Source organism: Equus asinus, chromosome 13 (genome assembly GCF_041296235.1).
Source record: "Equus asinus isolate D_3611 breed Donkey chromosome 13, EquAss-T2T_v2, whole genome shotgun sequence".
NCBI lineage: Eukaryota > Metazoa > Chordata > Mammalia > Perissodactyla > Equidae > Equus > Equus asinus.
Window position 1 is genome coordinate 41,916,172 of NC_091802.1, and position 23,066 is coordinate 41,939,237.

General features: G+C 42.5%; 1 long non-coding RNA gene across 2 annotated transcripts; it reads right to left on the bottom strand.

Moving 5' to 3' along the window:
- Nucleotides 1–267: 267 nt before the first annotated feature.
- Nucleotides 268–21,101, bottom strand: LOC106826283 (uncharacterized). 2 transcript variants are annotated; one of them, XR_011493848.1, is made up of 4 exons: nt 20,476–20,833; nt 16,679–16,831; nt 5,265–5,392; nt 268–1,152 (listed from the first exon to the last, which is right to left on the bottom strand). It is a non-coding gene; the product is annotated as an uncharacterized lncRNA (long non-coding RNA). The 2 variants fall into 2 exon arrangements; XR_011493849.1 differs by lacking the exons at nt 268–1,152; nt 5,265–5,392 and adding an exon at nt 12,021–12,616 and having other exon boundaries at nt 16,631–16,831; nt 20,476–21,101.
- Nucleotides 21,102–23,066: the final 1,965 nt, after the last annotated feature.

Below are 23,066 nucleotides of genomic sequence, written 5' to 3' on the forward strand. Positions count from 1 at the left end.
CAGGGTGAATCTTCCTCAGTCAAAAAAAAACAAAAAACAATTATATTTAAGTGTAAATGAGTAGAAGAGTAAATAGGAAGAGAAGTCAGAGGTAAAGGGCCCACAGGTAGATGATGACAGTCAGGTGGGTATGAAAAACAGATGCCAATAACAAAAGAGAAGAAGAAAACTTATTTTCTGGGGGTAGAAACCAACACATTCTTATTTCTCCCAGATTTTTACTCTCTATCTGAAAACTATGGGAGACATGAGAGTTTAGGGTTATTTCAAAAACAAGTGGCTATATTTGATTTACACAAGAGTAGCAAGCAAGGAAACAAGTTCACTCATTTTTCATGTCATGAACAGCAAAAAAGTTAACACTAACTTAACTCTACAATTATTAATTGTATTAGTATATAATAAGTATACAATATATATTTATAATGTTTACAATATTTTAAATTAATATGCAATGTACATATATTAACATACAATATAAATGGATATGAAGTATTTTAACAAAATTCTTAAAGTAATGGACAAATACTCAAAAAGCGAGAGATGGACTGCTGAACACAAATACAATTTTTGCATGTGATCATATATTTTGTTTTTCTGGGGTTTTTCAATTAAATAAAATGTCTCAAAATATAAGTTGTCCAATTTTAATGCTCTATGTAGTATAATACAAAATAATATTGAAATTATTATTGAGCACTTAATATGCACCAAGCACTGTTCCAAGCACTTTACATATATGAGCTCATTTAATTTTGACAACAACTACGTAGTTAGGTACTGTTTTATCCCAGTTTCTACAAATGAGGAAACAGAAGCTCAGAGGAAAGTAAAGCTCAGGATTCCACAACTAGTAAATGGTCTTTCCTCACCTGGAAGGGAAAACTTCGGAGGAGATGCAATAGCTGCCAAATTTACGATGGGCTGTCAACCGCAAGAGGCGAGAGACTCGTTCTATGACGCTCCAAGGAGCAGAACGAGCACCAGTGGAGGCAACCATGGAGGGGGGGCTCCAGCCCCGCAGCAGGAAGAACTTCCACACCATCAGTGCTGTCCTCAGGTGCAATGAGTGGCCATGTGGACCATGAGTCCTCCTCTCCTGAACTCAGTCAAGCCAATTCTGCATGTTGACTTGCCTGGAACGGACAGATCCTAGGAGAGGAATGAGGTGACCTTTAACGTGTCTTCGAGCCTTAAGGATTTAGGAATTTCCTGGAAGCCAATTTCCTTTATGATAAAGCTTATTCGTTCTTAAAACAAATATATGAAGGGCTTACTGTGTGCCTGAACCCTTTCCAGGAACTGGGGATACCTCGGTGAATAAGTTAAGGTCCTGAATCTCAAAAAATTTACAGCCCAAGACATCTAACCAGGATAGTGATGGTCAAGTGGGAAGCATACATCAGTGGGATCACAACAGTGTGTGTTTGATAAGTAGTTGTTGAATGTTTGCAAGAATGAAAGGCTGTGGGAGGCCAGTGTGGGAGTCACACAGGACCGATCATTTGGCAGGGTCTGAATTCTGAGGGAAAGCTTCCCAAGGGGAGATGTAGAAGGTAGAGTGACCGGCATGTGCAAAGGCCCAGGCTGGGCAGGGGAATGTGAGGTGAGTTCCCTTCTCTTCACCACTCCCTTCCCATCAGCTGGGGAGGGGAAGCTCACACGGGGCAGTTGAGGCCCCCAGGGCCCACCTGGGGCTGAGGGAAGATGAAAGGGGTTGTGGCCCACCCCAAGTAGGACAGAAGGCTCCGCAGAGAGAAACCAGCAGGGCCTTGTAGGCAGGGGTGCAGTTAACGTGCTGACGTCCAGAGGGAATAGCATAGTAGGCAAAGGGAAGAGCACCTGAGAGAGGAGGGAAGCCTAAAAACAGCCTGGTGGGTTCTGGAAGCTGCAAAGGCTCAGAAGGCACGTTTCGGGGGGAGTGACAGGAGATGAGGTCAGGGAGGTAATCCAAGACCAGACAGGTCATGCCGGGCCTTTCATGCCATGTAGAGTTTGGACTTTATTCTCGGAGCAAAGGGGAGCCCCTGAAGGCCAGCTGGGAAGCTCCAGCCACCAGCCTGCCCTTTCTGGACTTTTCCCCCAAAAGGACACTGCACCCCCATCTCCACTCCCTGCTTTCTCTTCCTTCCTGTTCCCTAACTCTTTCTGCAACCAATATGGCAGAATCTGACGTCAAAACTCTTGTCTATGTCCTGCCACTCCTTTCTGAAGGTGGTTTCTTAGATGCTGTTGCTGGCATGCTGACAGTCTGTTCTTTATCACTTCTTTCTCAGGAACCAACCGTGGCCTGCCCTGCTCTGCCCTGAGCTGCCCCAGACCAGCTCTGCTCAGCAAACGGGCTGCTTCCTTCCCTCCCCCGAGGCCCTCGGACAGGCGTTCCTGACTGGGTGCAGCCAGGGCCTCCTCCCCACGCTCAACCACATTCCCCTTTCTGTGTCTAGTCCACCAGATGCAAAATTGCACATTATTTTGTTAGTGTTAGAATATACTTTTGTCATGTAATTTCTCTTCCTAATACTCTCAAATATGACCCCTTGTAGTCTATAGAATGCTTAGACATTCATGCAGTAACTGTTCCAAAAAACAAAGATGTTTTTGAAATGTACCCTCTTCATTAACGGTTAACTCTAAAATATATCAAGATAGCTTTTTTGTTCATTTTTGAAAGTAATCAAGACATATGGATATGAAACTTGGACATTCTCTTTCTGTTAAAAAAGAAAATCTAAAGGCAAAAGTAGGACTACAAACTCCGCTACAGACTGATTTTTTTTTAATTTTGAAATAATGATGGATTCACAAGAAAGTGCAAAGAAATGTACAGGAAGGTCTCCTGCACCCTCCCCCAAGACACCCATCATGTGAACATCTTGCATAACTATAGTACAGTATCAAAACCAGCAAACTGACATTGGCACAGCCCGCAGAGCATATGCACACTTCACCTGTTATATACGACTCACTCACATGTGTGTGCACAGCTCAACGCAATTTTATCACATGCACACCTTCACGTAACAACCACCACAGTCAAGATACTTAATTGTACCAACATCACAAGACTCCGCTGTGCCACCTTTTTATATCCACACTCGCCCTCCTCCCCGGAAGCCTGATTTAAATATGAAAAAATATTAAATGGAGCACAGAAAAATTGTTGAGAGAAAATACACAAAATGATTATCAATAGATATATGGATTGTAGGACAATGCTTGATTCACTTTTTATTTTTAAATTTTTCAGTCTTTTCCATTTTTCTTCAGTCAAAATGCATTACTTTCATGAGAAAAATATCTTGAAGAAACTTATATGCCATAATATCTATAATAGCGTGATTCAACAATATTCAAATTGGAAAAAGATCCGGTAAATTTTAACCTGCCTTATTAACTTAAAGTTTACTTTATCAGCAGATCAAAATAAGCCCTTCCATTCCATATGTAAAATTTTTTCATCTCCTGCAGAGCAATTTACAAAGTAAAACACCCAAGCATTGTTAATAATTCTATCTTAGCCTGCCTTTAAGGTTAAACTTGAACAAGGTAAAAGGACCTTGTTTCAGTTATTTATTGCTGCATAAAAATTCATCACAAACCACGGAGGCATAAAACACTGATTTATTGTTTCTCCTGATTCTGTGAGTTGATTGGGCAGTTCTTTTGCTAGTCTCCTCTGGCTCACTTGGGCTATTACAGGCGCCTGGAACAGCTGGAAGATCCAAGTTGACTTCATCCACATGTCTGGCAGTTGGTGCTGGGTAGGGAGCCTCAGTTCTCCTCATGACCTCTCAACGTTCAGTAGGCTAGACCTGCTTCCATACAGAGTGGCCCAGGACAGGGTTCCAAGAGGGCAAGCCCCAGTGCACAAGCGCTTATCCTCCTGTGCTGTGTCCTGCACACTGGCTGAGGTGAGTCTCATGGCCAACCCCAGAGTCAATTAGGGAGGGAGCTACACAAAGGGATCATACTGGGAGGCAGGAATCATTAGGAGCCACCAATGCAACAATCTATCACAGATATGAAGATGTGCCCCTTTATAAGAATTTAAATATGGATAAAATAAAATATTGCTTTGGGTCTAATGGCAAGGTTAAATCAGGAAATTATGAGGCAACTTCCAATCTGCATATAACCCTGGTTCAAGCAAGATAATAGAAAAGGCAATTTTCCCAATAGCTGGCTTAAGAACTAATGCCCTATACAGTGAGTTGGATAATGCAGTTATGCAATCAATTAGATACTACATTCATTTTCACATCATGGCCTAAACTTCATAAATCTATTTCTATATGTAGAAAATAATATAGATAAGAAATCCTCTTTTAACATTCCCCAAATATAATTTAGCTCTTTATTTAAAAAAAAATACTGTTTAAAAACAACTGTTTGTGAAAAGTCTAACTCCTAAAAGTTATCCAGCTTTTGCCTCAGAACTAATTTCTGCAAATAGAGGAAATATAAAAATGGATATGTTTAAAAAAATTTTTAATGGATATGTTTCTTTTACTATAAAACAGAATCAATACATGTAATCCAACTCATTTTTCTAAATATGTGTTCCCCTCAAAGTCTGACGGATCCAATGGCCCCCCAAAGCATATAGTACTTAGACAAATAAGACTAAGAGCCACTGGGAATTTGGGGAATCAAATGTTTCAGCTGTTCTTGAGACTGCAACAGCTCCTCAGACGTCTGCCATGACGCTTGCTCCCTCACCTGGAAGATGCTCCCTCCAGAAGAACTGGCCCCCTCCTGTCTCTGCGCCACACTTCCCCAGGGCTCTCTTCATTCCAACCAACCACCCTGGGCTTCTTCAGGTCCTTCAAGCAGTCACGCTACGCCTTCCCAGCTGTCTCCATGTGTCTCTTCCCCTGGGATCTCTCCTCACTCCATTTCCTTCATCTGGCTGGCTCCTTACTCATCCTCCAGGTCACTGAAGAGTCACTTCCAATGAAGATTTCTGATTTCTCCATATGTGTTCACCAACACAGTACTTTCCCTGCTGTACATGTCCCCACAGTTTATTATTTTATGGTTTTGGTTTGTTTTTTCTTCCTGAGGGCAAGGACTGACCTGTTCATGGCAGTGTCTCCAGTGTCTGACACATGGTGGGCACCAGAAGCATCTCTCAAATGAATGTAAATACCAGACAGAAAGAAAACCAAAGAAGAGGGCCCTCTGGAGAACCAAATTCACAAATTCAAGATTATGCACTTTACCTAGAAGCGAGCCTGTCAAGTCTTGATTTATAGTCTACTTACCCTTATTTTCAACAAAAGTCTGACGTGTTTAGATGTACGAATTCCTAGACTGACACAAATTCAGAAGAAGAAAGGAGAGGGCCATCAGGGACTTCGAGGTAAAAGCAGTTAGGACCAGCACCATCATCCTGATAAGGAGAGAAGAGACAAAAATTACAAAAAGCCACAAGGAAGAGGCCATTTGGCTTAGGGGAGAACAGACTCCATAGGAGTCTGTGGGCAGTACAGCCACATACAAAGGCTGGTGTTCATGCACATGCCTGGAGTCACCAGAAAAGAGTAAATTTTGTTCATTATCTTCCATTTAAGAAAACAGAAAGAATACATTTTACAAATATTTCCATCAAAAATAATTTTTAAATGTTTTAAGTTATGGGACCTAGAGAGATAAGCCTGGTTATCTGCAAAATTCCCTTATCTATACGGAAAACAACATTTTTCTTTTCTGATAAAAATGTAACAACGGTAAAAACAAGAGTAAATTACTGAGGGCCGACTACTCCTTCCCTAAAACAAGAGCGACGTTCCTCAGGGATTCCTGCGCCGTGTTCCTGCTCTCCTGGCAATTACTCCACTGTATTTCAATTAACAACTCACTTCCCTATCTTCCCTGCTGGGCTGTGCATTTCTTGTGGGCTGGGACAACGTCTTTTATCTGTGTCCCTGATATCTACCACAGGTCCTAGCACAGTGTAGCACATTTGCTGAACAAATGAAAGAATGATGTCAAGGCCACAGCTTCTACTCCCTGCTTTTCCTTTGACAAGAAGACATTAAAAGACTTGCCACACGATGAAATAATAGTGTACCCCAGGATAAATTCCTGTGTTCACCACATTGGCCTCCAGACCAGAAGTGTAGTGACTTTAATCCTAGATTACTTTCAAAGAGGAGGAAAAAGTGGGGAAGAGATGTAAATTTCTGCAACTAGAAATGAGTTTTTTTCAATTCCTTTTATGCATGACAGAAGAAAAGATATCCCAAGATTCTTACACAGAATAGCTTACGGTATCAGGAACCAAATGGCTTGTTGTAGCTGAATTTCCGATATTTGATCCTTTGGAAAACTTCCCAGTGGATACATTATACAAGCACCTGAATGGAGACAAACCAGTGACTACACGTATTTTACTTCCTACGAGATCAAATAATAGTCATGAATCATGAACTGGATCTGTAGACAGCTGCAGCAAAACAGAAAAATCAATGGAAGGTATGGCAGTTCCCAGCCCAGACCTGCAAAGTAAGTTGGAAAAAGGGGGTGATCAGAACTGGCATAGCTGGAAGGTCACCCACGGTGCAAAACAAAGCTGCCACCTGAATGTGTTCCTCTAAAACAACTTTGCAGAGGCTCATGTTGCTCAAGAAGCACAGCTGTGGTCAAGAGATGGCCGGAAGGAGGTAGTGAGGAGAAAGAGAGAGACTCAGGGAATCACCCAACGACAGTTTGGTCAATGAGGAAAACACTGGGCCAAACAGTCCCAAATCTTGCCCAAAGACTTGAAAATGACCCATCTTCCTTTCTCTAACCTTAGTCTTCCCTGAGAATTCCCACTCCCTCTGTGTCCCATTCTTGCTTAGGATTCCTGAACCTAGAAAGAACTACTGCCCAAAACTTTTCTCTTGCCCACTTAGATTCCAGTTCTGGAAATGGTACTGTTCTCAGTATCCATCAGCCTGGGCCTCAAAGATGGAAAAGAATCACAGAGTGTACTGGCCACAGGGATGGTATGAAAAAATACCAGGTCCCTGCTCTTCCATAGATTAGGGCCTTCTCCCATTCTAGTCTTTCCCAATCGTGGGAAAGACAACCAAGGTGGCTTCCTCTCCCCGCAAACATGTACCCATCATTCCAACCAGTAGAGCATTAGCAAGAAAAATAACATTCTAAGGTACCAAAAAAATACCTCTCAAGATAGACCTCAGAGTCAACTCTTGATGTTGTAGATTATCATGGGAATTTCTAATTCTGTGAATAATCTGTCACCAGAGTTTAATTCCAAGATCCAGTCCAATTCTGGTCTCTTACTATGTGCTTTCAAGCAATGCAATGTAATTAAAATGTTATCACAGCCTACCTCTCACAACGTTGTTACTAACTAGATTTGTGATGTTGGACAGGACATTTCCTGTCCCTGGGCCTCAGTTTCCTCATTCATTCACTCAAAAAATATTTATTGAGAAGCTAGTAAGTTCCAGGCACTATGCTAAGTGCTGAAGACAACGAAGATGAGCGGGATATAGTCCAGCTGAAGAATTTCTCACTCTATTGTTTGTGTGTTAAAGTAAATAACTCATCGAGGTACTGCGTGATTAGGGCAAGAATGGAGGTTGGACAAGGTAGGAGAGGAAAACTGGGAGGGGAACACCTGTGTCTGATTAGGGGCACAGGAGTCTGTAAAAATAAGAGGGTTGGACTTCTAGATAAAGAGCCTGTTATTCTAAGATCGTGGCGCATTCCAAAAGGACACAAGCCATTAGGATATTTCGCTTCAGGGAAATGTGTGCAATGCCAGCCCTCCACTAGCGCAGATAAGGAGTTTATCATTGGCGGTTTACCATTTGGCACCAATATCTCTCTTTCAAACTGAATAGAAGCCAGATTCTCATTATCAGATTTTTACATTATCTAATTTTAATGATCACCTAGGAGCGTAAGTAACATCTGGTAAAATCAAGTCTCTTTCAATTCAAAGGTCAGAAAACACATTCTGTATACTTGTGCCATACACACACTTAACCAGCTGATGAAACAGACACATCATTTAGAAGGGAAAAAAACAAACCCAGACACACATAAAGTGAATCCATGATAAAGTTTTCTTTCAAACCAAACCAGAAATAAAACCTATTGATCTGTTATTGCCAGGAACTCAATATTTACCCTGAGATGCTATTGAACTCAAATCTGCTCATTGTGACTTACAGTTAACTCAAGCACCAGCTCATACAATTTAAACCATCCAGTACTGAAAGAACTGAGTTATGAATTCCTAAAAGGTCAACATCAATCCTTTCAGGTTGCTATTTTCTCCTTCTTCTTACCTCTATTTTCTATATTTACTACAATAAATATGTTTGATGTTATAATGTTTAAAACCTGGTAGAGGTGACTTTACATAGAATAAAGTATGTTCTCTCCCATTAAAATATTTATTAGTTTTCTCCTGTCTTCCCAAGGTAGTGTGAGGGATCTGATACTGCCACATCCAGACTGGCTGGTAAGTCAGTTGTACGTATAATTCAGCGCTTAGATTTTGTTCTATCTTGAGGTTGAAATGAAGAAAAATACAAGGCTTCCCCATTCCATTTTCAATTCTTCATCAGATATATATAGATATATATCTACATACATCTTTATATATAGATATATATACCTTTATATATATATATATATATTTAGTGATCAAAAATTTTGTTAAGAAGACATCCTGATGGTTGCACAACAATGTGAATGTACTTAATGCCACTGAACTATATACATAAAAATGGTTAAAATGGTAAATTTTATGTTATTTATATTTTACTACTTTTTTTTTTTTTTGGAAGGTTAGCCCTGAGCTAATATCTGCTGCCAATCCTCCTCTTTTTGCTGAGGAAGACTGGCCCTGAGCTAATATCCGTGCCCATCTTCCTCTACTTTATATGTGGGACGCCTGCCACAGCATGACTTGTCAAGCAGTGCCATGTCTGCGCCCGGGATCCGAACGGGTGAACCCCAGGCCACCAAAGCAGAACGTGTGCACTTAACCGCTGCACCACTGGGCCAGCCCCTTACTACTTTTTAAAGAAAGTAATTTAAAAAAATTTTAGTTAAAAAAATGCAATTGACTTGTGTATAAGGACCTTGTATCCTGTAAACTTTCTAAACTCATATCTTAGTTCTAGCAGCTTTTTAAAAGCATTCCTTAGGATTTTCTACGTACAATCATGTCTTGTGTCTCCTGTAAATAAAGACAATTTTATTTCTTCCAAGAAAAAGACATCTCTACATCAACAAAGCAAAGGCTACCAGAGTATAAAATCCTTTTTTCTTTACCCTCAGACACTTCCGAAATATGCCAAGGAGGAGGAACCACGTCACACAGATGTCAACTCAGATTAGGGAAGATAAGATGAAAACTACTTTGATTCCAACACGTGAGAACAGTTTGAGAATGACTTTGCTTCGACATGTGATTAACAGAAAAACACCTTAAGCCAGGTACCACTCCTGAGCCAGGAGGAACGACAGCAGGGGAGGTGGACATAGGTTGTTTCCAGGGTTCCCTGGTTCATCGACTCCTTATTTGATCTCAGGGTGATTCAACCAGGGAGCACTGTTTCAACCTGTTTGGTCTTGGTCCATCCAGAAAACGCACTTGCTGACTTGCTTCTCTCGCTAATTTACAGATGGGGTTGAAGCAAGCAAGGGCAGCAACTCTGACAGTTCTCACTCGGGAATCCTCACAACAGTCACAGACCCGCCCCGAGAGCCTGCACAAAGGGACTGTCTGAGACCTGCAGGGCCCTGGAGTCAACAGCTAAACTGGAGAGGTAAGAAGCCAGAGGGGCAGGCAGACCAGGACTAAGAAAACAAGAGCTCCAAAACAAACAAACAAACAAAAACCATTAATAAAAACTGCTATAAGGTGAATATAGGGCAGGAGCTTCCAATTTTCAATTAGACTGCTAAACAACTATTCTTAAAATTTTGTGGTGTTGATTTAACAAACCAAATGACAGAGAGAAGGAAACTAAAACCATGTCAAAAGTTAATTTTTAATAATCTCCTAAATAGTTTTGATTAGCCAAATACACTAGCCTGGCACAGCTGGAGACATGTATTGATAGCATAAGAAACATCAATAGAGTCAAAATGGACCAAAAATTTCGACACACAAATAAAAATAACGGAAGCTCTCGAAATAAAGGAATAAGAACTTAATCCCAAATACTTAAAGAGATCGACTTACTAAATATAACATTTAAAGCAGCAGTAGGAAATATAATATCTTATTACCATATTCGAAACATTTTAAAATTTCATCTGAAAAAAAATCTGTGAAGGGGCCAACCCACTGTCTAGTGGTTAAGTTCACACGCTGTGCTTCGGCAGCCTGTGGTTGATGGGTTCAGATCCCAGGCGCAGACCTATGCACCGCTCATCAGGCCATGCTGTGGCCGCACCCTGCATTCAAAATAGAGGAAGATTGCCACAGATGTTAGCTCAGGGCCAATCTTCCTCACCAAAATAAATAAATAAATAAATAAATCTGTAAAGGCACAGAAACACAAATGGCTAGCACAATAGGATCTTAAAAAGGAACTCTGATGAAAGCATCAACACAAATAGATCATGAGTTAAACAGAAATCATGTTTACTGTAAAAAGGAGGAAAAAAATATGACTTTCACAATAAAATGAAGGAAAATACAGACCACGCACAATAATACTATTATTTTAAAATCATGCATATATGAGAATATGAGCCTTATTTAAGAATATGAGCCTTATAAAAGAAATGAGCCTCAGTTTCTTCCTTCATGAAAAGTTGAAATAGACTAGGGTGCCTAACACGGGCTATAGGTGTGCTGGTCTGCGAGAGGAGCCTCCAGGCAGCCCCTCCTGCGTGAACTGCCTCTTCCCTTCCCTGTCCTTGGGCGGCTGTACAACGTCATCATTTTCTATGTGAACACTGCGGGGAAAGGTTGGGAAGGCCTAATTAATAAATGATCTCCACGTCCCATCCAGCTCTAGCGTGCTGTCACTGTACCTCCAATAAGTCAACATCCTTCGCATCGGCAACATGGACAGTGACAACAAGGCAAATAGAAAGAACCTCCATTCTACAAAAAGAACTATAACAGATAATGAAAATGATAGGAACATTCCTATCATTCTAAAAGCTACTTTTATGGAAAGCACATTTAAAGTACAAGATAAAAAAGTTAAATAGAGGGGCTGGCCCCATGGCTGAGTGGTTAAGTTCGTGCACTCTGCTTTGGCAGCCTGGAGTTTCACCGGTTCAGATCCTAGGTGTGGACAGGACACTGCTCATCAGGCCATGCTGAGGCGGCGTCCCACATAGCCCAGCCAGAAGGACCTACAACTAGAATGTACAACTATGTACTAGGAGGCTTTGGGGAGAAGAAGAAGAAGAAAAAAAATGGAGTGGCAACAGATGTTAGCTCAGGTGCCAATCTAAAAAAAAACATATATACATATTTTTTTAAAAGTTAAATACATTTTAAGGCAAGCTTTCCTAGCAAAACGTCTTTCTGAGGCAGACTGAAATGAGAGCTAAAGTCATATATATTATGGCTGAAACTGTAGCTGTTAGCAAATAGGAGAATGGACATGGCAATTAGGGATAACATGGACATGAACAAGGACATGAAAATGCCATCAGGAAATACATATTTCCAATAAGCAGTATAAAAAACGGTGCAAAGGGGGCTGGCGTCGTGGCCAAGTGGTTGAAGTTCCACACACTCTGCTTTGGCAGCCTGGGTTTGGGGGTTCCAATCCAGGCATGGACCCGCTCCACTCATCAGCCATGCCATGGAGTATCCCTCTTACAAAATAGAGGAAGATGTGGATGTTAGCTCAGGGCTAATCTTCCTCAAGAAAAAATTAAAAAGAAGAAGATTGGCAATGGATGTCAGCTCAGGGCAAATCTTCCTCATAAAAACAAAAAAGAATGCAAAAAACATATAAAATAAAAAATTTAAAATTTGCCCCATCCTTCCTCCAATGGGTATAAAGATATTAAAACACATTTTTAAAAATTTTTATTTTTTTCAGATGTACATCATATTTCAAATTCTGGATACATTACATCATGTTCACCACCCGAACACTAATTATAGTGCATCCCCTCACATGTGACCCTAATCACCCCTTTTGCCCTCCCCCCTCCCCCTTCCCCAATGGTAACCAGAGTCCAGTCTCCAATGCTATGTGTTTGCTGTGTTTTTTTTTTGTCGTTTTTATCTTCTACTTATGAGTGAGATCATACGGTATTTGACTTTCTCCCACTGACTTATTTCACTCAGCATAATACCCTCAAGGTCCATCCATGTTGTCACAAATGGCTGGATTTCGTCATTTCTTCTGGCTGAGTAGTATTCCATCGTGTATAAATACCACATCTTCTTTATCCATTCGTCCCTTGATGGGCACCTAGGTTGCTTCCAAGTCTTGGCTATTGTGTATAATGCCGCAATGAACATAGGGGTGCAAGTATCTTTATGCCTTTGTGTTTTCAAGTTCTTTGGATAAATACCCAGAAGTGGAATAGCTGGATCATATGGTAAATCTATCCTTAATTTTCAGAGGATACTCCAAACTGCTTTCCATAGTGGCTGCACCTAAAACATATTTATTTTTAAAAATATTGTGTGATTTCTTTTATAGAGGCACGGGTGGCATACACAAATTTACCTTAGCATTCAAGTGATTTAAAGAATGGTCTCAAATTTATGCTTGGGATAAATTTTTCATTTAAAATCAGTTGTGAAGTACACAGGAGGCAATTATACAATCTTTGCTGCTTTTTATAAGTTTTTAAATGTCCAAAATCAAAAGCTTGCAAGTTCAATTGTGGATTATATCTTTCTAAATTTTAAAATGTTTAGATTTTATGTGAAGTGTATAACGGAATCCCGAGTGTGTAATTTCAGCCTGGTTAGTTATGTGTCTATCCTTTCAGTGCTCTTACTTCAATAAGAGAAATAAAAAGAGTCAATTCAGCATAGTGTAGACCAGTGCTCCTTAAACTTTACTCACATACAAATAGCCCAGGGATCTCCTGAAATTGCAGATTCTGATTCAGCATATCTGGGGTGGGACCTGAGAAGGTCTATTTTTAACAAGCGTCCAGGAGATGCTGATGTTGCTGGCCTAGGACCATACATGAAGAGCATAGCTAGAAAGCAGTGGCTCTCAAACTTAGGTGCATGAGCATTACCTGGAGGGCTGTTAAATCAGATTGTTGTTTCTTTCCCCGGCACCCGCCAGGGTTTTGAGTTAGAAGGTCTGAGGCAGGGTACCAAATTCTGCATTTCTAACAAGTTCCTGGGGGAGGCTGATGCTGCTTGTCTGGGAACACACTTTGAGAACCACTGCTGTCAAGGAAAGAATACTAGATTGTGAGAGAGAAAACCTGGATTTAGCCCCAGCTCTGTTACTAACTGGCCCTGTGACTTTATCAGGTAGAAATGTATTCAGCTGCAATTAACAGACCATCCAATTAACAGTAGTTTAAACAAACAGTATCCGGTTTTCTCACTTGGTAAATCCAGACGTGGGCAGTCCAGGGTTGAGGCACCTATTAGGAAGCCATCAAGGACGACACCTGGCCTTTCCATCTTTGTGTTCCACCATCACTAATGTGCGGCTTTTGCGCTCATAGGCACGAAACGGCTGCTGAATCAAGCTCCAAGTAGAAGGAAGGGAGGAGAGCAAAAGGGACAGGGACATCCAGCTGCACTTGCCCTTTTGAAAAAGTTTTCCCAGGAGTCTCACTCCATGACTTCGGCTGGCCAGAACTGAAGCAACCACAGGCCAATCGTTGGGAGGTGACTAGGGAGAGGGGGTTGGACTCACCAACCAACATTGTCTACCACAGTGACCTCAGATATGACTCTTCCTCATTCTCCACACTTTCCTCTCCACTCTAAGCCTTACCTTCATCCTCAGATATAGACACAGGTCTTACTGTAATAGCAAGACTACAGAAGCTCCAAAACCTCAGTACATATCTCAGCTCCCTGAACCCGAGTCTCCTCATGCATAAAGTGTACGAGATGCGCTGCCGGCATCTGGGGCAGGACAATTAATCACTGCGTGGGAGTATCCTGTACACCGCAGACTATTTAGCATCTCTGATCTCTAGGTACCAAATGCCTGCATCTCCCACCCCATCATTGTGATAAAACCAAATAGGCTTCTGCTGGTTTGCAAATACCTCCTGGTTGGGGTGGGTTCTGGGGAGGGGACTATCTTCTGGGATTGGAAACTGCTGTGCTAGATCATGTCCGGTCCAAAATTGTATGATTCTCTCCGGCCTCTTTAATAAGGGCTAGTTATTTTTTTTTCTTTTAAAGATTGGCACCTGAACTAACAACTGTTGCCAAACTTTTTTTTTTTCCTGCTTTTTTCTCCCCAAATCCCCCCAGTACATAGCTGTATATTTTAGTTGTGGGTCCTTCCAGTTGGGGCATGTGGGACGCTGCCTCAACACGGCCTAATGAGCAGTGCCATGTCGGCGCCCAGGATCCGAACCAGCGAAACCCTGGGCCACCGAAGTGGAGCTCATGAACTTAACCACTCGGCCACGGAGCCGGCCCCAGGGCTAGTTATTTTTTATTTTTATTTTTTTAAAGATTTTATTTTTTCCTTTTTCTCCCCAAAGCCCCCCAGTACATAGTTGCATATTTCTCATTGTGGGTTCTTCTAGTTGTGGTATGTGGGACGCTGCCTCAGCGTGGTTTGATGAGCAGTGCCATGTCTGCACCCAGGATTCGAACCAACGAAACACTGGGCCGCCTGCAGCGGAGCGCGCGAACTTAACCACTCGGCCACGGGGCCAGCCCGAGGGCTAGTTATTTTTTGAAGCCCTGGCTACACAGCTGGAGCATGAGTCCCCATTCTCCACTTCATGGTGGGTAGGCATTCTTTTATCTCCTTATTGCTACTTTTAAACAATTACTATTTTACCTTGTTGAAAAGGCTCTCCTCCTCCTTTGAGGCACATGTTACCCACCGCCACACTCTTCTACTACTTGTTCCAGTGATCTACCTGCTTCTAATCACTCTTCCTCATTCTCCACACTTTCCTCTCCACTCTAAGCCTTACCTTCACCCGGGGTGGCTTTTACATCCATACGGATGGTGCTGACTGGACTGGCTGTTCCTTGATCTCCTCACCTCCAATGCCCTGTACTACTTCTCTACTTGTCACCCACCCTATGGTCAGACCTCAGCACGGGCCATCCCACGAACTAATCCTTAACCTTAAACTTGACTGGTTCACTCCTGTACCACCACTTCCTGATTCCCTTTCTCCTATTCTTCTTCCTAATGTCGATTTCACTCCAAACTATCAGCCACTTCCTAGCTCCACATTCTTCTTCACTCAGCCTGGACAATATGATCCATCCCTCCTTTATTCCCTGATCTTCACCTGTCCTCCGGGTAGAACCCCAGCCCTGGATCTAGCTGACTTTCTGCCCTCTGACTCCCATACCCTGGCAGCCCAACACTGCTGGAGACAGAGCACACCCACTCAGACTGTTGCCATGACAACTTGACTTCTCTAACTGCCCCACCCCTCTCCACCCACTGGGCTGGTAGTCCTACTTGGCCTTATCAGCCTCTCTTCTGTTCCCTACCTTTATCACCTCCCCTCTCATTCTCACTCTCAGCAGATAGCTTCACTCCTACTTGACAGTGAAAATAGAAGCCATCAGTCAGAAGCCCAGTCAACTTCCTGCCCCCGACTCCCACCCCACTAAAACACTTATTTTTATCTACACTCATCCTTTCCTCTCATTTATTGTGGGAAAAGTTTCCTTCCTGTAGTTAATCCCTCCACCTGAGCGCTGCATCTCAAAAGCTGCAGCCTCCTCGGGGACTGGGTTCTCAAAATCCCCTCTGTCCCCTCCCTATGTCAACACGGAAGCCTCTCCTCTGTTCTAAAAAGCAGTGTTCCCAGACACTACGTTCCCATTTGCTGTATGTCTTCCTTTCTCTCTTTTCCTTTACAGCCAGAATTCTTAACCTTTTTCACACCACGATGCCTTTGGCAGTCTGGTGGATAATGTTTTTGAATGCATATAACAACATACAGAGGATGACCGTGAAACCAATTATATTGAAATACAGTTGTTACAAAATATTTTTAAAATTTGTGACTTAGTAATACATGTGCATCTTTATTTTTGTGTGTCCTTATTACTGCATTAAATAAGATCTTGAAGTGGGTCTGATGACTCCCACATTTTTAAGTAGTGATGATTATAAACAATATTTTACATCTGCAGCAACTCTAGTGTGATATAAAAATAGCTGTGATTTTTACAGATGATAAAGTCATGGGCACTGCTAATACTACTGAAGTGTGATGCCTATAGTCACAATTGAAGGAAAGGCTAAATTTTAGTTAGAAGTGAGTGAAAAATCAAAATTTTTTTCCCACCCAAGTTCATGGATCCCCTGAATTCTATCCATAGATCCCTTGCAGGGGATCTGTGAACCCCAGATTGAAACCCCTGTTTTTTAAAGTCTCTACTCCCTGCCCACACCTCCTTATCTTCCATTCATGTCTCAATTTTATGATTCCTCAAATGTCCATTAATACAAACTATTATAAGGTAAGTAACCTTTTGCAATCTGGTTTTTATTCTCATGGTCCAGGTCACTATCCTCACCAAAGTCACCAATGGGCCCCCAGATTCGAAGGACCCTTTTCCATCTCCATCTTACTCCATCTCCCTGCAGCCTCAGATGCCAAATCATTTCCTCCGTGGAACATTCTCCTTCCTAGGCTTCTGCAGGATCCTCCTCTATGGCTATGCCTTCAGCTGCAAGTAAAAAAAGAATCTAAATTAAATAGTTTAAACCATCAGGAAAAATATATCCCATATTTAAGAGGTCCAGATAAGGGCAGCTCCAGGGATGATTAATTTGATGGCTCAGGATTGTCATCAGGGACCCAGGTGCCTTCCATCTTTCTGCTCTACTAGCCTCAACAGGATGGCTCATCCTCAAGATGCTCTGTGCACAATTAAAAGACAACTATAGCAGTTCCAGGTGCCATATCCAAACGTGACAACGTGCAGCTGAAGAGGAGAATGTGTCTCTTCCTATATGTCTATTTTTAACCAGTGAGGAGACCTTCCCCAGAAACCCACAGAAGTCTTTCCACTCATCTCATTGACCCGAATTGAATCTATATCCTCTCCTAAATCAGTCTCTGGCAAGGAAATTATGATACCCATAATTGGCTTGGATTAATTAGGATTTACTACTGGACCACTTGGAAGAAGGGTGGAATGCAGAACAAAATCAGGGCTCTGCCAGGAGCGAAGAGGGCGGCCAATCAAACCTCACTCAGACACACTAGTTTTTCTTCTGCTTTTTTGCTGGCTCCTTTATGTTTCTTCGCAATACAATCTTCCTTCTTACCCCTTAAGTATTGTATTCTATCAGGTTCTATTCCAGTCCTCTTCCAATCTAGGACCATCCCACACCACGAATTCTTCCTGAGTGACCCTATTCATGCTGATGGCTTTAACTGCCACCTGAGTGTGGCTGGCTCTCCACATAGCCCTTGCCCCTTGGCTCTAGCCTGTTATATTCTCTCTTGCCTGCTGGACCCCTACTTCCATCTGGATATTCCTCAGGCCTCTCCAACTCCATCTGTGCATACGGGCTCCTCCTGAACTTCCTGTGTCTCAGTAAATGGCCCTACCTTTGTTGCAAGATTGCAATCTGTCGGCTCAGACTCCTCCCTCTCCCTCACTCCCATTACATGTTCAGTGCTCTTGAATGCCTGCAGACTCTCTCTACTCAGTGTCTCTAGAATCTGTCCCCTCCTTTCCATCCTTGAGCAGGGTCCTCCTCATTTCAGGCCTGGCTAGTAACCTTGCCTCTTGCTCCAGTCCAGCATGCCTCTCTCACTGATGCCAGAGGGATCCTTCTAAAACGCAGATCAGATTCTGTCCCAGCCCCGTTCAGGATCTTTCAGCGGCTTCCTATTCTGCAAGGCACATCCAGGTCTGGTTCCTGCTGACTTCTCCAGTTCACTGCTTGAAACTTTCCTCTTTCACCCTAAACTCAACATGCCATCTCCCACATCCAGCCTGTACACATGCTGCTTCTTCCACACCATAACCCCCTCAACACACACACATACACACACTTTTTTTCCCTTCACATGCACTCAAAATTACTTTCATTTTGGGCCAGCCCCAGTGGTCTAGTGGTTAAGTTCAGCGCACTCCACTTTGGTGGCCTGGGTTCAGTTCCCGGGCGTGGACCTACACCACTCTGTTAGCGGCCATCCTGTGCTGGCAGCCCACATACTAAAAAACACAGGAAGATTGGCACGGATGTTAGCTCAGGGCAAATCTTCCTCAGCAAAAAAAACAAACTTTCATTTTAATTTTGGCATAAGGGATGAGACCATGTGTATTGTTCTGTAACTTATTTTTGTCACCTACCATGTGTTGGCCACTTTTCCATGCTGATGATAGCTCTACCTTATATTTCTTACAAATGGATCCTTTGATTCCTTAATAGGGATATATGTAGTTTATTTAACCACACCCCTATTGATGGACACATGGACATCTAGGTTTTTTCTCCCCATTACAAACACTGCTGCAGCTGACATTCCTGTACATATATCTTTGTGCACATGTCCTACCATATGTATCATCAGGGACAAAGGCGATTCCTGGAAGTAGCATTGCTGGGTCAGAGGTTATATGCATTTTATACATCAAGAGTACTGCCAGTTTACCCTCCAGAATGTATCCATTTATACTACCACAAACAGTGTATGAAAATAGTGTATAAAAGCACCCATTTCTCCGACTCTTCATGAACACTAGATATGATCAATCTTTAAATTTTTGCTCATCTAATTTTTTGCCTTAAACTTGTATTTTCTGATTACTAGTGAGACTGAGCATCTATTTATATAATTTTATTTATCATGAACCATTTATCCCTTTACTCATTCTCTTCTGAGTGTTTTCTTCTTACTGATTTGTATCCCCCTCCACCTGTCCAGTTCCTACCAGACATTCAAGACTCAGGCCAGGCACCACCTCCTCCAAAAGTCGTGCCCAGTCCTCTGGCCTCTCCCTGCCCCCAACCTCAAGTTAGGACCCCAACTCTTCACTCTGTGCCAACCTTGCTGTGTGTTGATCTCCTCCACAAGACCATGAGTACTGGGCTCTGTTACTTCTTCCCCAGCCCATATTAGTGTGCCCTGCATACTATAGGTGCATAAGAGAATGAAAGCATGAGTAAATAATCCACAAACAGGATTATGTTAGTCTTATTTCCTTTTTCCTATTCCCTGAGAAAACAATACAGAACAAAACAGCCTGTTTTGTTCTATTTCATAACCAAAATATGAATTTAGCATAACTGCCTTCATTGTTTTCATTTCTCATTGGCTTCATTTTGAAAGTTAAACTCCCTGGGATCATAGGATTCCAGTCCCGAGACCTGAAGCTGTTCCTCCTCCCAGGCCCCGAGACACACCCTCATCTCCCCACCTCACACCTCTGCCTCCCTACCTCCCAAGACAACAGTGCTCCTGGCATACTGCAGCTCAGGCATCCAGAAAAGGCGAGAAATGAAGATGCATACAAAAAAATGTCTTATTTGACCTAGAATGTCCAATAAAGGCTCAGGAGATTTAACAAACTTGTTAGTTCACAAATGCTACATTTATTATCAGAGGCAGACCAAGGCCTCAGACAAAGGAATGCCACATCCCACTACATTATCGTGACCTGGATCAGAGAACACGGAGCCAAGCAGATTAAACGCAACACTCAATAACCAAGCCATGGGTAATGACCTTGAGACCGTGGATGGGAAACCCATGAGAAGGACCATGAACCTTGTGCTCAACCTCAACAGAAGAGTGATCTGAAACTGAATCTGTACGATCATCACAGATAATTAGGTTTTAACTTTTTCAAACTTATTTAAAGCAATCACTCATTTTGCTTTTACCCTGAATAAGATCTTTCATCTGTAGCAACAGCCAAGCTATACTTCAGTTCCGATTGCATCCAGTGATAATAACAGCAGCTAACATTTGTTGGATGTTTACTGTGAGTCAGGCACTGTGCTAGGCGCTCGTGCATCATCCCATTTAACCAATAGGGACAGGTCAGTTCTCAGCAGAAATGGAAAGCACAGCCTGCCAACAACTGGGAGGATTTATGTTCAGCTCTGCTCATGTACATGAGGATCTCAGTTTCTGACCCATTTCTACAGACTAGCAGGAGCCTCCAGCTTGTCAGAGACCGCTTCTTAGAAAAAACTTACATTGCAACTTCTCCAACTCAGACAAATTCACACGTTCTAACCTGTTTGCCTATAAACTGGGATTTGAAGGACGTTTTCCCACTTCTGGGAGACCAAAAGGAGGAGCAGGACACTGTTATTAATCATAAGAAAAGGTTGACATTAAACTTACGTTTTACAAGTGTTCATAAACTGCTTACAGCTTATTATTTTAAAGGAAGTAAACAGCCGTTCCAGACTCAGAAGGAGAGGAGGCCTGGCAAGTTGACTCTCATCTCTGAAGCCTTCCTCCTCACCTGGGCAGCAGCGGGGAGGGCCTGGCAAAGCCTCTGAAGACAGCCAGCTCTTAAGGAGCGCTTCTGTCGGGGGAGGGGAGCCGCGAGGAGCTCTGACCCCACCCTCAAACTTCAAAGGGAGCAGCCAGACCCTCCTTGAAAGAGTGAGGCTCCTGGTCTTCCTGGGGGACGCTCGCATCTTCCGACAGCCCCAGCCGGGCCGGCCGTAGCGGAAGGAAACGGGCCTCCCGCCCCGGGGAGGAATAAAGGGGAGGGAAACTGAGCCGAGGCCGGCGAGGGGGCGGGCGTGGGGCGAGCCAGATCCTTCTAAAGAAGCCCAGAGGATTCCTGGCGGCCAGCGCTGGAAGGCGGCCGAGTTCTCTTAAAAAAAGAGAGAGCGAGAAGAAAACAAAAAAAATTCCTTCTGAGCATGACTCTTGGTGGTGGTGCTTTCGCCAGCGCCTCTGCAGCGGCTCCCAGAGAAAGTCTGCGAGGCGAGGCGGGGACAGACAGACAGCCCAGTGGAGCGGAAGAGCGGCCAGAAGCCGGCCCACTACGGAGCGGGGGCTTGGAATGTTCCGGGGGTGGGGGAGACTGCACCAAGTCTTCGAGTCTTCAATAATTGGTTCAGAGACAATTGGCCATCCATATGGAAAAGATAAAGTAGATCCCTATCTTACAGCAGGCCTCCAAATAAGTTCCAGATGAACTAAAGTCCTCCAGGGAACAAGCGAAAGTACTACGGGGCATTTGGAAGAAAACATAGAAGGACAGCTTTACGATACTGGGAGAAGGGAAGGTCTCTTTAACAAGGTATAAAACGTGCAGAACAGAAAGGAAAAGATGGATAACTTTGTCTACGTTAAAATTAAATCTTCTCTATGCCAAAAGACACCATATGCGAAGCATAAAGATAAAACGATAGACCAAGAGACAATATCTGCAACCCATACAACCAAGAAAAAATTCATAAAAGATCTTAAAATGTCTAAAAGAAACAGCCCAATAGAAAAATGGGCAAAGGACATGAACAGACAATTTGGAAAGGTCAGTAACAAAGGAAAATCGAATCAACTTCACTTGTATCATAAGTGGAAATTACAACCATGAGATCCCATTGGGCATCCACAGGACTGACATAAGATCTGGTAGCCCAAGTGTGGATGAGTGTAGGGAAATGAGAACTCTACTGCTGGTAAGAGTGTAAATTGGTACAATCATCTAGGAGAAAATATTTGAAACCTTGTAAAGTTGAAGCTGCTCATGCCCCTGGTAGAGAGATTTTCCTTCATGTTCACAAGCAGACAAGTCTTTTACTTGTTTTTGTTTTGTTTTGTTTTGGTTTTTTGAGGAAGATTAGCCCTGAGCTAACTACTGCCAATCCTCCTCTTTTTGCTGAGGAAAATTGGCCCTGAGCTAACATCTGTGTCCACCTTCCTCCACTTTATACGTGGGACGCCTGCCACAGCATGGCTTTTGCCAAGCGGTGCCATGTCCGCACCCGGGATCCAAACTGGCGAACCACGGGCTGCCGAGAAGCGGAACGTGCGAACTTAACCAGGCCGGCCCCATTACTTGTTTGATGTAACAGGGAGTAAGTGGAAACAATCTAATTGTCCCTGCATAGAAATAGAATAGACTGGTTATATTCATTTATTCATATATTGAAATACCATAAAGCAGTTAAAAGGAACAGGATAAACCTACACGCGTCAACATGGCTAAATCACAAAAATCTAATGTAGGGTGAAAAAAGCAGGTTGCAAAAGGATATTACACGCTGATACCAGTTATATAAAATTTCAAAACAAAAAATATATAGTAAAAATACAAAATCATGCTTGTATGCTTAAAACTTTTTATAATTTAAAATAAAATAGAAACCACAATGAGATACTACTTCACACTCATCAAGATGGCTATTATTTTTAAAAAACCCCAATAACAGAAAGTAACAAGTGTTGACATGCATATGGAGAAATTGGAACCCTTGTGCATTGCTGGTGGGAACACAAAATGGTGCGGCTGCTGTGGAAAATGATACGGCAATTCCTCAAGAAGTTAAACATAGAATTACCACATGATCCAGCAATTCTACTTCTGGGTATATACCCAGAAGAATTTAAAGTAGGGACTCAAACAGATATTCGTACACTGATGTTCATAGCAACATTATTCACAGTAGCCAATTGTTGGAAGCAACCTCATTGTCCATTGACAGATAAATGGATAAACACAAAAGGTGGTATATACATACAATGGAATATTATACAGTCTTAAAAAGGAATGAAATTTAGACATATGCTACAACATGGAGTAACCTTGAGGACATTATGCTAAATAAGCCAGACACAAAAGGACACATACTGTATGATTCCACTTATATGCAGTACCTAGGGTAGTCAAATTCATGGAGACAAAGTAGAATGGTGATGGGCATGGGGAGGGGGGAGCGATATTACTAATAGGTACAGAGTTTCAGTTTGGG